This window comes from Dipodomys merriami, unplaced genomic scaffold (genome assembly GCF_024711535.1).
Source record: "Dipodomys merriami isolate MVZ:Mamm:240054 unplaced genomic scaffold, mDipMer1.0.p SCAF_9, whole genome shotgun sequence".
Classification (NCBI taxonomy): domain Eukaryota; kingdom Metazoa; phylum Chordata; class Mammalia; order Rodentia; family Heteromyidae; genus Dipodomys; species Dipodomys merriami.
In genome coordinates, this window is record NW_027206512.1 from 11,796,147 (window position 1) to 11,808,205 (window position 12,059).

At 38.1% G+C, this 12,059-nt stretch overlaps 1 protein-coding gene across 3 annotated transcripts in view; it reads left to right on the forward strand.

Moving 5' to 3' along the window:
• The first annotated feature begins 1,412 nt into the window (after nt 1–1,412).
• Mapk10 (mitogen-activated protein kinase 10) overlaps nt 1,413–12,059 on the forward strand; it is a 318,234-nt gene continuing 307,587 nt past the window's right edge. For 2 of the 3 annotated variants that reach the window (XM_070012343.1, XM_070012339.1), the window contains exons 1-2: nt 1,413–1,832; nt 7,041–7,154. The gene's annotated coding sequence lies outside the window, so the exon portion shown is untranslated. The remainder of the gene's footprint in view (nt 1,833–7,040; nt 7,155–12,059) is intronic. The other variant, XM_070012342.1, reaches the window with a different exon arrangement.

Consider the following 12,059-nt stretch of genomic DNA (forward strand, 5'->3'; position numbering starts at 1 on the left):
TGTGTAGTGCTTGCCTAGCATGTAAAGGCTCTCAATTGAATCCATAGTATTGCAGCGAAGAAGGATAAAAGAAAGGAAGAAAAAACTTAGACTGTATTAGTGGAAGGATGTCAGTTCCTTTCTGCTACAAAGTTATTTCTGTCATAAAGTATTTGGATGAGACAATCACCACGTTTATGCAGAACCTGAAATTAGAGCAAAAGGATGATAGAAAAGTTACCTATTCTGTCTTTTGCTAATTTTCTTTCTGAATAAAACCAATCACAGCAACAAAATTAAAAACAACATGACCATATGTGACATCTTACAACTTTCTGAGGTATTTCAGTATCTATAGTCACTGCTGGGCTTAGGTCTGCTGTGTATCTCTCCTGTTAACATATGGTATAAGCTCCTTGTTCATGTAGGTATAAACAGTGTAGGATCATATGAATTTCAGCACTTGTTCATTTAGCAGATAGAAACCCATCAAAGGTATTAAAGGAGAGAGGAATACAATTTGATGTTGTAGAGGAAGAAGTTCAAAGGCTGGGATGGCTTTAGAAATAAGTATTTAAAAAGTATCCTTATATTTATGAAAGGTTTAAAATTGGTAAACAATTTCTGTAAATAGTGGAGTAGCCAATTGCTCTCATTCTCTGAGAATTTGACTTGTCGGTGCTAACATAATACGAACGCTAAAAAGTACCTTTATTACAGTCAAAGGCGGGAAAAAATTACTTAAATAAAATGGAGACATTTGTCTCATAGAAAATAATGTAGTTTATGCCAGTTTTCCAGAAAATAAAGATCCTGCTTTATTAATTTGTATTCATATTTTCTTTCTACAGAAATGACAATGTAAGCATTAGCCTGCTGAGTTTGGTGTAGCAGGCATTTATTCAGAGTTTTAATGAAAATATTAACAGAGACCAGAGAAGTGACAAAGGTCTGTGCAGATGACCTCCCTGGTCCAACCAGAACTCAAATGCTCCCTTCTCCTCAGAGATGATGACTGTGCTTGTTTGTTTGGACATGAAGAGATATTGCATGTCTCTTTACCTGTTCACTGCAAAACACTGAGGTGGTTGAAAAGCAGAGGTTGACTGCATTTTCCTTTTTTTAAAAATTTTATTTTAAATTTGCTTGCTTGTTTCTTCGTGCTGCTCGGTAAAGGGCTAGCGCTGCATCGCGTGGATTGTTTCTCCTTGTGCAGACGGGCTCCCTGTGGTCGTATTTGCCAATACTGGCTGCCTACATTCCTAGTCCTTTTCATTTTGCCTGCTTCTCATTTCGCCAGAAAACACAGAAGCTGTAGCCGCACAGACTTTTTCCTCTTTCTCTTCCCCTCCATACCCCTCCCTATACCTCTCTGGGCTTTGACGTCATGTGTGCTCCTTTGGGTTGCCATAGCAACCCCATTCCCCAAGCCCTTAGTCGGTCTCCTCTGGTCGGTTCCACAATGGTACAGGCAGCATCACGCTGCACAATGGTTTCCAGGCAGTGAAAGAGAGTGATTCAGCAAGGCACTCTTCTTTTTCAACACCTCCCCTTCTCTTTTTATTTTTATGGGGGTGGGTGGTGCTTCTTGTACGCTTGCCTTTTTTCTTTTCTTTTTCCATTTTTACAAATTTCTTTTCATCTTCCTCATCGCTCAATTCCTAGGGGCTTGAGTGAGTTTAAGACTGGATCCTCTTGGAGATCAACTGTCAATCATTCATTTTAAACCGTTTCCCCACCTCCAAACAATCTCTTCCTTATGATTATTTGGAATGTGGGCAACTAAAACCAAGTAGAGAGGATTCTGGGGCCAATACTGCCGGATCAGGATCGGAGTTTTCAGACACGGAATGGTAAGTGACTCTTTACTCATTCTGGGTTTTAACCTGGTTTTGGAAGGTGGGGTGATGGCTAGTCGATGCTCCCAGTGGGGTGGTAGAAGAAGCATGGGAGACTGAGGAGAGATGGGGTGGAATGGCAGTTATTCAAGCAAACTCTCTCTGAGGCAAGAAGCTACCAGATTTTCTCTCTGGGTAGAGCATCTCTTCTCAGACTTAGGCATGTTGAAACCTTTCTGTTTGCAGTGAAGGGTGGTAGAGGGTGGGAGGGACCATTATTATTGTGACCAGGGGTTTCTGGACCAATGCAGAGTTATAGAAGGAAAGAGACACACATGAGGGTGAGGAAGAGAATAAGAGAGGGGGAAAAAAGCCAGCTGTGTTTGCTGGAAATGCTGACCTCAGTTCTCCATCTGAGAGATGCTGTGGATTCCATAAAACATTTAAGAATGTCATTTAGTATGCATTTATGCTTCCTGCCCTGACAGGTAAAACTTTATTTTGGGACATATTTTAAAATAAAAGATAGTATGGTATTTACATATACCTTAGATGTGAATTAGTGACATTCCTCTTGCAGTGAGACTTTGGGGGTAAATTTGAGCTGGACAGAGGAACACACAACAGGGGTCAGGTTAGAGATAAGAATAAACATTAGCACTGCAGTCTCCTAGGTAAGGGTTCCTTTAAGAAAGTGATCTCCTACTCATAGCAAGAAGCTTTTTTTTTTTTTTAAAAATGGCAAGGTTCCCAGGTATTCTGTGCTGGGATATTGTGTCCCCTAGAAATGTCAGAGCTGTTTTAGGAAAAAAATGAGAGGGAGAGAGAGAGAGAGAGAGAGAGAGAGAGGAAGGGGGGAGCTCATCAGAAAGGATCATGGTAATATATTTATCAGAATGCATGTGTTTGTGCCTTCAGCAAAATATGACTTCTTGAAAAATCTTCAAGTATATCAGGTTATAGATATTTATCTAAAGAGAATTATATATGTATATATGTATATATACATATACACATATATTTCTCCTTCAATTAAATCTCGAGAACAAATCACTGCTTTTACTCCATTACACAGATGACAACCAAGGGTACTGCAATCTGGCCACAAAAAAGAATGGCCTATCCCCTGGCAGTAAGCTCTACAACCATCACAAGGTTGTTTACATGGGCTGTTTTTGCTGCAGAACTGACAGTCTGTACAGCAACCCTGCTTGCTTTGGCCGTGTTGACAATAACTTTCACAAACACACAGGAAAGAAGCTGGCGAAGTCATATGAGATAGGCCACAGTTGAGAGGGAGGTAAAATGGGTGCAAGTGCTCCATCCATCATTTTCCCTAGCTCTCTATATTTCCCTCTGTCTCTAAACTGCTACTTGTCAGACTCTGGACTATCTCAATGAGCATGCTCATCAACATATTTAATATGGTTTGTATTAATGACCATTTCTCTCAGAGAAGCTTCTGTCAGTGTTCCATCTCAGTGAATATATATGTTCTGTAAATACACATAGCCAAGATCATGAATGAGCTTACAAGCTTTCTACTTCTGCTTTAGAACTATTGGATTTTAGGGGCTGGATAGTTTCGATGTGGTAATTTTACTGTCTCTGGTATATATTCCTTTCTGTACCTTGATCTCAGCCTTAAAATGGGCATAAAGTACTAGATTAGTTTACTTTGTAATGTGCAGTAAAGTGGCTTTTTTCCCCCTTACCCACAATGGACTAGAGAAATCAGATGACAATCAGGTGGAATGACCTTAAACATTAAAGACTTCATGTTTCCTTATTTCCATATCATTTCTTCCCGCAGTTGCAAAAGGTTCCTATTCTTACATGAAATACTTGAAATTTCAGTAAAACGATTCCTGGTGATGAGGCAGTAAGAAATTATATGTAGGGTGGAAAAAAAAATCAGCTGCCCCCACTTTCCTACTCATTGGTTCCGGAACAGCATCTGCTGTGGGGAGGAGTGTGTTTGCCATGCTGGAAGGGGATGTTTATGAACAGATCCCAGAGGGACTCAGTGTGTTTTGCTGTCATTGTCTGGTATGTTTGCAGCTAGGAGTATTTAATGGCTTTATAGTATATGGTCAAGATTTTTCAAGGTTAAGATGAACTGAGAGTTGACCATAGGTGGCATATAGAATGTAAGAATTTTAAATTTATAATTTGAAATTTACAGGAATATTCATTCGTTGTTATTCTTATAGGAATATTACATGCAAAAGGAATTTTCCTAGCCTCTCATTACATAAATATCTGTTTGATAGATATTCATATATAACTTTATAGACACATTGTGTCTTTGAATAAATGAGTGTTTCATTAAATGTAAGACTAATTACAATGTCTTCCTATGCTAATCATAAAATAAAAAGACAAATGGAGTTTTCTTGTTTGTTAAACATGACAGATTTTTCTCTCTCTTTGCTCTAGTTCTGACCTCGGGTCACATTTGTAATTAAAAGACATGTAGTAGAACTGGTATGTTTAAATCATATGATTTCTTGGTTGCTTATCAGAAAAATAGATTCAAAGCAAAGGAGACTTATTTGATTTGAATAAGAAGCCAACCAATTGACATTTCAAAATTTTGTCTTCATTGTCCTTGTATTTCATTTGCAATCTCTTTAAAGCTTTTGGTTGGTCATTGCAACAATCATGCATAAAGAGGGACAGAAGTGTCCTGTAAAGACAAAAATGGACACAATGCTCGGTTTGCTGCAGGCTTGCTGAGTACCTTCTTTCTACCTACTTGCATCTATTACTGCAACTATTTATTCATTCATTTTAAAAAGACTGGTATGTGGATATTCTTTTCTGTTCCACATTTTTATTAACATCAATTTTTATTAACATTATACAGGGATTTTATTTTGACATGTCCATATATACATACTAATGAGCCTTGATCAGACTTACCTCCTTAGTCAACCTCCTCATCTCCACTTTCTCCCTATTCAAATCAGCTTCAACTCTAAGCCTTTTCTGAGCACCAAAGACTTGTGGCAAAAGTTGCGTCTAGAAGCTAATAGGCATGATGCTTATTGGCAAAGATGAACAGAATGCATTTGTTTCTTTGGCATATTGAGTCTATATATTGCATTACATAAGCCTGTGATGAGACACTGCTGCTGATTCAGATAAAAAAATCACACTTGTATTGATTGTTTGAAAGAGAAAATGTAATTTACAATTGGAGCCTGTATTTTCAGAAAAGTCCCTATTTGTACATATTTTCTTAGGGAAATCTTAAGGCTTTGACTAGGGAATTTTCAGCTTGAATACACTTTATCTTTATGAGCAAAGGGAGGAAAAGGAGAGATGAAAACATACCCATATTTGGGGGGGACTATCCTATTCCTGTATTTAATGAAGAGAAGTTTCCTTTCTGATTATGAATTTAGAAACTTTGAAGACATCAACTGATACTGAAATTCCCTAAGTAGAAAGAAACCAGTCAATTTTGAAAATAGATCTCCTGCACACTTACTTTGGGTGAAGAATTTTCTCATTGAATTGACAGTTGGGATCCATCACAAACCATTATAACCTTTCTCATGATTCTTACTCTTGATGACTATAAGATATAAAATCCATAAGCATATGGAAATCATGCTTATAGGGATGGAAATCCAAGCTTTTAGTGGAAAAAAAAATGACAGAAAGATCCTTTAGAGGCACCCCTAACCCCAGCCACTGAAAATCTCTGTGTAGGTAGCATGCAGAGTGAATGAGAAGGAGCTCTTAGGCAGAGTAGTAAGGCCTTTGCAGAGTAGCATGCATAGTAGAACCAAGACCTTCATTCTTTCTAGTCTCCCTCCTCACTTCCTCCATTTTCTTTTTCTTTTTGCCCATAGGAACAAAACAAAACAAAACCCAGCAGAGACTTAGAAGCACTAGAGATATATTTTGGTGGCCGATCCTGACTTGCCGAGGCTCACCAACCTGGGTGCTTTGTGTGTTTCCTCCAAGTGGAATTCTCAATGCAATTACAGGATCTGAAACCACCACTAGTGAGGAAAACTGTTAGGCTTGGTTAGGTGCCAGTGCTGATTCTGTCTGTGGGATGAGGCTCCCATGTGTCACTCAGCACAGCACTTGTCTATTTCTGTTTTACATGCAGTTATCGTTCCTATCAGGGCCTGGCTTTGCTTGCTTGACACACAGTAGGAACAAAACATTTATTGAAGGTACAGCAACTCTCCCATGTATAAAGCCTCCAGCTATGGGTGGAAGAAATTGGAAAAGTGCAATGTAAAATGCCTGGTATTTGGAGCTTATAATCTCATTTGTGGGGGTAAGATTAAATAACAATAGAGATGGAACATGGCTAAGGACCCATGTTATTCTGTGACAATAAGCAGAATTCAGAGGAGAAAGAAATTTATTTGCAAAATGGAGGTAGTTGATAATGGGTGCCACAGTGGGTGCTGGAGAAGGGTGGTAACGGGACACATAGTCCTAGAATTAGTGGTAAATGTCAGAGCAGGAAGAAGACTTCTATGTGGAGGAGAAAGGTGTGGTGACCATACTTTCAAAGCCAAAACCTATGGCAATATGTAGAAAACTGGAAACTGGCACACTTCTGGAGTATCTGCTCTAATAAAACGCTAGGAAATGGTCAGCAGTAAGATAAAAAAATGTAGGTTCGTAACTGATGATGCAAACAGATAAGAGCAGGTATCTTTCAAAATCAGATCAATTGCAGATTATTTGTACTTTATTTCATATCTTTTGTGGGATTTTAACCTTTCTTCTTCATTTTACTGGGAAAGATGTGACTCTTTGTTCTAATGAAATCTTTTGTGAAAACAAGAACATGTAAACATATGTAGCCATGTCTCCATCACAGTTGAGACTGAATTGATACCATTAATTATAAATCAACCCAAATAATAGTTAGTAGTTGGGCTTATGTTTTGATGTTGATAACATACAAGTTGTTATGCTTGCAGTAAATTCTAAACAGACCTGACTACCTTGAGATATTTTATTTCCTTTTCCTTGCACCTGCCACATTTGAAAACAAATGTCTTAAAGTTCTTGATGCCAGTATTTTAGTTTTCAAAGTGGAGGTGAAATTTCCTTTTAATTTTTTTGTAACATAGGAAATCAAACTATGGGTCCTATGCATGTTAGGGAAGCACTCTTTCACTTTATACTCAGCCTACTTTGAAATTATAAAACAAACTCACCTCTCCTTTCTTTTGATTTTAGGCTAGCATGAGAAACACCTCCAGCAGGACCACCTCAAATTTTGGTTATGGCAACTCATGCAAGAAGCTGTTGAATTAGACACATTTCTGTAGATGAGAAACCATATACGCAGTGGTGAGTTGCAAATTTAAAGTACTTATTAGCAGTAAATCTATGTATCCTTTTTATACCCAGTTTATGGTTTATGTATTACATATGGATCCAAATACTGTCCATTTAGGTAAAAACCCATAGGATGGAATGTTTACTTGATGATATACTACAGTGATTCACTACAATCATATCTGTTGGCATAGGATGGCTGTAATTAACACTTTCAAATGGTAGAATAACAGTTGGGAAACACACTATTTTAAAGTGGCATTTCTTATTTGCAACACAATACTGCATTTTATTGATTAAACTCATTAAAGAGAAAAATGGATTGAGAGGATGGACACCATGGTTCAAGCCTAAAAGAGATCAGGTGGTTGTGGTTCCAGGCAAGTGCCTACCCCTGACCGTGGAAGGGCATTCATGAAACCATGGCTTTACTAATGGTTTGGCATAATGGTGCACACTTGTTCTCCAAGCTATGGGGAAGGACATTGGCCAGGAACAGTGGTGTATGCTTGTTATACCAGAAGCTCAGGGGAAGTACAAATAGGAAGATCCCAATCTAGAACAGCCTGGACATGAAGTTTCACTCTATCTCAAGCACAATCAGTACATAAAGGGAAATGGTTAACTGGCACAAGTGGTAGAGTGCCTGTCTAGCAAGTGTGAGGCCGAGTTCAAACCTAGTACTGTCTAACTCTTCCCCATAAAAGGAAAAAAATTGATGCTGAGGTAAATTATAATGCTCAGTTCCTTTCAGAAACAGAAACACACACACACACACACACACACACACACACACACACACACACACACACACAGAGTTTTTTTTTTTTTAATCAGTCATGGGGCTTGAACTCTGGGCCTGGCTGCTGTCCCTGAGCTCTTCAGCTCAAGATGAACACTCTACCACTTGAGTTACAGTGGCACTTGTGGTTTTCTGGAGGTTAATTGGAGATAAGAGTTTCATGGACTTTCTTGCCTGGGCTGGCTTTGAACCTTGATCCTCAGATCTCAGCCTCCTGAGTAGCTAAGATTACAGGTGTGAGTCACTGGCCCCCTGCACACAGCGTCTTTTATACAGACAATAGTAAGATCGTTAGGCAAAAGGAAAGAACTCATATTGCAATTTTATAAAACTCAATTTATCGATATTTTAGCCTACAAATATTTTTGTTTAATAAGAACAATATTAAAAATAGATATAGTTCCTCTGCCTCATTGGAATAACTTAAAAGCTTATTTTATGAAAGTATCAGCACACACAGGCAGAATATCTTTTTTAATTGACTAGTTGATGTTTCCTAGTCACCAGAGTCAATAATCAATGGACTCCAGCAGAGATGAATGATTTGTAATATGTCAAATAGCATCTTTGAGAAATAGAAGATGACAGTTGTGCTTGTAAGGCTCCTAAAGAAGCTATTTTGAACATTTCTTTCATTTGCCTAGTGGCTTATGCAATTTTACTCGGGTAGGCTGACCTGTAAATAAATGCAGGTTAAAAAAAAAATTTGGTTGTGGGGCTTGAACTCAGGGCCTTGATGCTGTCCCTGGGCATTTTTTATACAAGGCTAGCACTCTGCTACTTTGAGCAACAACTTCACTCCAAGTTTTTTGGTCATTAATTGGAGGTAAGAGGCTTTGTGGACTTTCCTGCCCAGGCTGGCTTTGAAACCATGATCTTCATATCTCAGCCACCTGAGTAGCTAAGAATACAGATGTGAGACACTGATGCCCAGCAATAAATGAAGATCTTATGGTGAAATAATCCCATGTAATTGCACATAGTATATTTTCTTTTTGCTGTTGTGGCTTTTTTTTTTTTTTTTTTTTTGCGTGGTGGGGGTAGTATTTGGGTTTTGGATTCAAGTTCGAATTCAAGATCTTGAGCTTTCCAGGAAGGAGCTCTACTGCTTGGGTCATGCTTCCAACCATTTTTGCATTAGTTATTTTTTCAGATAGAGTCTCAGACAACCTTGGATTATGATTCTCTTACTATGGCCTCCCACATAGCTGGAATCACACGTGCTATTAGTATGCATTATTGATAGAGAAAGGTCTTGCTGACTTTTGCCCAGGCTTGTTTTGAATGGAAATCTCTCAGTAGCTGCCTTCCAAGTAACTGATATACAGCATGACTTTCTCAATTCTGCAACAAATATATTGAAAACCAAACCAAATGTTTCACCAAAACACACTCAAGGAGAATTCCTATGAAGCAGGAATCATATAATTGTCAGTAATTAGTATTTTTGACGTAAAGTAGGGATGATTTTATATGATTGAACCTCATACATCGAGTTATATTTTACTACCAGCGATGTAAAAAAGCATATATTGTCCTCATTAAGAAAACATTTATTGAGAATCATTATTGTCAATATTGTGCTTGGGAATGGGGATAGATGGCAATCCCTGCTTCAAAGGAGAGTTTCAGTCTAAAAGTGTATAAATATTAAATGTGTATTTAATAAGGTTTGTATATTCTAAAGAGACTGTATTGGAAAGTAAACACAGGGCACAAAAGAAGTGGAGTGGAGAAGAATCTACCACATCTGAGGGAGTTAGTCAAGGTATTTTAGTGGAGTATTAAGTATAGTAAGAAGTTAGCTAGAGGAACATCACCATGAGGACACAGTGTGAACAATTTCCAACAGTTCACAACGTTGCGGGAGCCTGATTGCCTGCAATGATGAAAACAAACTACATCACAAAATGGCAATGCATTTGCTATATTGGAACATACATGAAAGATATGGTAGAGATGCTGCTGCAGAGGGGTACAAGAGGCATGCCATGAGAAATCACATTGACAAAGCTAAGAGCATGGATTTCATCCTAAAGCGAACAGCTACTGAAAGAGTTTAAGGAAGAGAAATGATGCGATCAGTTTATTTTTAAGTTGTGAGAAGTACATATGGAAGGGTATATGAAACAAATATAAGTTGCAGATAATTATAAATAACACAGCACAAACTCTTCCCATTGTGGATGTGGTCCCAGTAGCATACCACTTTTCCTCAGGCCTGATGTGTCTCAACATTATATTTTTGTCTATGATTCAACTCCATATATTTATAATCAGAACACACACATATAGTTAATTATATAACTATTTTGCTAAATTAAACACTGTGAGGTTCTTCCATAGTCATACAGGTAGTTTATTTAGGTGAACTGTTGTTTAATATTCAAGAGCAGGGATATACCAATTCCCATTCTATTCCTGATGACCAATAATCCTGACTGTATTTACATCACTTATATGAATGTAAAATGTTTATTATTGCTCATAGACCCTATAACACATATGCAATTGGAAGAATTGCTAAATTTGGGATATATGCACCTTTAATGGTACACCCCAATTGGTGTACTAATTTGCACCTATCACCATGGTACAGGAGAAATTCTACATCTTCCCCAATTCTTCCTTTGAAAGTTCTTAAGTTTTCCTAATCAGGTAGATACATAATTGAACTCAGAGAAGTATTAATTTGCATTTTTTTTTCTGATTACTAATGGAGAACATTTTAGTTTTTTTCTCTTGGCTGTTTGACCTTCTTTTTTTGTGTGAGATACCTGCTCAGATCTTTTGTTTTGTGATTTGGCTTTCAAAGTAATAAGTGACATTTCCAAGTTCTTACTGAATAATAGGCATGGTACTAAACACTTTTTATTTTATTTTATTTTACTTTGGGTCCGGTCGTGGGGCCTGAACTCTGGGCCTGGGCGCTGTCCCTCAGCTCTTCAGCTCAAGGCTAGCGCTCTACCACTTGAGCCACAGCGCCACTTCCGGCTTTTTTTCTTTTTGCTTATGTGATGCTGAGGAATTGAACCCAGGGCCTAAGGCATGCAAGGCAAGCGCTCTACCACTGAGCCACCTTCCTAGCCCCGGTACTAAACACTTTAATCTGAAACATCTCGGTGATTAACAGACGAGGAAGCTGAGGTTTTGAGACATTAAAGAACTTGCTGACAGTTACAGAGGGAACTTAGCATTAAGTCTTAGTTAAATAGTTCTGATCTCATATTTCTTCAGTTTCTCAAAATCTTTGAGTTATATTGAAGCCATAAAGAACATTAAGGATGCTTTTGCAGGATGCTCTACTTTGCTGCCCCATCCACACATTCATTCGGTAGCAGTTTCTGATGCATTCTGAGTGGGAACCCAAAAACTCAGAATCATAAAGAAAGAACTGAAAATCTGAATGGAGTGCTAGTTACAAACAAACAAATAAAATCTCCTTTAGTATGCAAATATACATATGCAAATAGTATGCAAATACAAAGCAAAAGGAATTTTCCATCCCTTACTGAAACTGAGTGAATATGATCCAAAAATTGTAGAAAAAGTAAAGAATAGGGAACAACAAATTAGTTCATGCAAGTTTTAACTTAAGGAAGAATTTGCGTATTGTTAGATATTTTTTACATACAACCCAGATATAGGGCTGGGAAGGTGGCTCAGTGGTAGAGCGCTTGCCTTGCATTCCTGAGGCCCTGGGTTCGATTCCTCAGCACCACATAAGCAAAACGAAAAAAAGCCGGAAGTGGCGCTGTGGCTCAAGCGGTAGAGCGCTAGCCTTGAGCTGAAGAGCTGAGGGACAGCACCCAGGCCCAGAGTTCAGGCCCCACGACTGGACCCAAAAAAACCAAAAAACAAAAAAAAAAAACAAAATAAACAAAACCCAGATATATCTCAGTCTACAATTATACAATCACTTCTCTGTATCGACAGGTTTTCTATCCACAGATTTGATGAACTGTGACTTGGAAATATTTGGAAAAAAAATTCATGATTTTGTCTGAACATTAAAAAAAAAAGATGTTGGGCTGGAAGGTAGCTCAGTGGTAGAGTGTTTGCCTAGCATGAATGAGACCCTGGGTTTGATTCCTCAGCACCACATAAGCAAAACA